Source organism: Aphis gossypii, chromosome X (assembly GCF_020184175.1).
Source record: "Aphis gossypii isolate Hap1 chromosome X, ASM2018417v2, whole genome shotgun sequence".
NCBI lineage: Eukaryota > Metazoa > Arthropoda > Insecta > Hemiptera > Aphididae > Aphis > Aphis gossypii.
In genome coordinates this window covers 19,440,507-19,442,908 of record NC_065533.1, presented here as the reverse complement: position 1 = coordinate 19,442,908, position 2,402 = coordinate 19,440,507, and the positions used below count along the sequence as shown (strand labels likewise).

At 31.1% G+C, this 2,402-nt stretch overlaps 1 long non-coding RNA gene across 1 annotated transcript; it reads left to right on the top strand.

The window, feature by feature from the left end:
- Nucleotides 1-327: 327 nt before the first annotated feature.
- Nucleotides 328-1,816, top strand: LOC126552197 (uncharacterized). Its single transcript, XR_007606028.1, has 2 exons — nucleotides 328-868; nucleotides 1,534-1,816. It is a non-coding gene; the product is annotated as an uncharacterized LOC126552197 (long non-coding RNA).
- Nucleotides 1,817-2,402: the final 586 nt, after the last annotated feature.

Sequence of the window (2,402 nt, the reverse complement as noted above, 5' to 3'; positions counted from 1 at the left end):
GATACTGTAATTGTTATGAATAAAACAAATCAATCCAACGGCGTATCTTCTGGTAGGTATTGTGATGTTTAAAAAAAGATCAGTTAACACCTAAGTACTATGTATTATAATTTTAAACGTGCGGACTGGACAACGACAAACGTCTGAATGAATACGATTGAAACGAGAGTATTACTATATTATGGTAATGATGGTTAATAATGTGAATTAATAGTTAAACTTTATTAATTTTATTTATCAAATCAATTACGTAAATGTGAATTGAATAATGGGTACTTTATTTCATTTTTTAGTTGATAATAATGACGTATTATCATTAATTAACTGTTTATCTGAGAAGAGCAAATAACACAAAATGTTATAGATTTCACATTTACCAATTCGCATTATTAAAATAATTACGAGGATTTGAGAAAGCCTCTTAATATACTCAAATGCCAAACCCTACGATAATGTTTAATAAATTATAAAATGTTATCTAAAATGCTAAGCTCTACATAACAATGCGAGTCGTACTTATTGGACGTTTGATATTTCCTACTTATACTAATTTTATCAATTACCAAGTAAATTTATATATTTTTATCAAATCACATAAAATTTATGTCAGATTTAATGAATCTGACATATATGATTTGTAAAATTACAAAGAGTGTGCCATTATAGTAAAACGATTTATAAAGTTCATCGCGGACCGATTAACAATTCAATTAAACAAATTATCTTGTATTTTAAAGTGATATTTCGACTCTGTTACTGTTCATTTGAATTATTTGTACGGTCGTCGAAAGTAGTGCATATAGTACCTAAACGGACGGTAAATAAGTTTAATACTCAAGAAGCGGTTTAGTCAGACGGCGTTTTCGTTGTAAGTATTATATTAATTTGTTACCTATATCTAACAGTACATCTCGTCGTAAGCATCGCGATATCATTTACGTGACGCACAAAACAAACCCTTAATTTTTATGAATTTCGACGTCTGTTCGCGACTTGTAACTAAATGGAAATCGCGATTACTATTGGTTTTTCAACACCTCCAAGTGCATTTACGCGTTCCTCAATACCTTACATTAATATTAAAAATTTCAATTTCACACAGTTTTATAGCTTACTATTGTGTTTTAACGACGTTAATACACATTTTGTCGTCGGTACCTATACGTATCTAACCACGACAAGTTTGCATTAACCATAATAAACAGTAGTGTAATTAATTAGACTGTTGTCGAATTATCCAATTTTTCCGTAAGTCGCTGCGGTTTAGATGTCTAATAATTGTCTAGAATATTTCTCATTACTCGACTACCGTGAATAGCACACAAAATTACTGTATCGAAAAGTTTTCTATTTTGTCAAATAAGTTTTGTAGGCATCAGCCTACACGTATTTTCACAATACATCCTGTTTTGTTTACGTCTACTATTTCGTTTATACCGATGCGTGTTGTAGACAACGTTGAAATTCAAACCTAACTAACTAGTCGACGTTAATTTACTTTAAATAAATTTAAATGTGGTTATTGTTTTGTAGCTGTTAATAATGTCATCTTCAAAAAACACACAATCGTCGTCTGGGTTCAAGCCCAAAGATCAACAACCACCAAAAGTCTATGTCGAGATGCGAGATAAAAACTTCGCTGAAAAAGCTCGTCAGAAAGATGGTCTGCCGCCGGTGGACAAATATTCGTCGAAATCGCAGTTTCCGCCGCTTGGATCTAAACCAAACTTCGGCCAAATGAAAGATTCAAAAAAGAAGTGATTTAAAAAAAAAAAAAAGTGTATCATCTTACTGAAAATAAATGTACCACGACAACCTTTTTTTCTTTCTTTATTTCACAATCCCTACACGAACACAAATATCTCCAGTTTAGATGCATGACGTGTGACAAAAATAACTTCATCGTATGGCAATAATGTGATAATGGTAATCGTACCGTAGGTACCGAACTATTTGTGATTACACATTTAAATACACGTACAGCTGTAACCTGTAAGCGTGCAAAAATTTTTGTTGATAATTGAGTAGGTACTAAATAAACATTTTCATCATTATTTAAGATACATCGCATCATAGTATAATACGCTGTAGATTTATGTATCTTGAAAAGTTAAGGCAAGGTAGGAATTTGTTTGAGCAATTCTGAGCGGATACGATCTATAACAGCCGCATCAAGTATTTTTCTTATGGTTGATTACGAAAACGGCTGAACGACTGAACGAGATGAAAATAAAATAAATCGTATAGTACAAAGACGCAATATAATCTTGTACAATATAGGTACATCAATAAATTGTTAACTCGTTAATTAAACACTTTAAACGATATCTTTGTCTCATTTCGATAGAGTATCAGAAATATGTATTTTATAAAATTATTATAACATTTTACACTTACCTAGT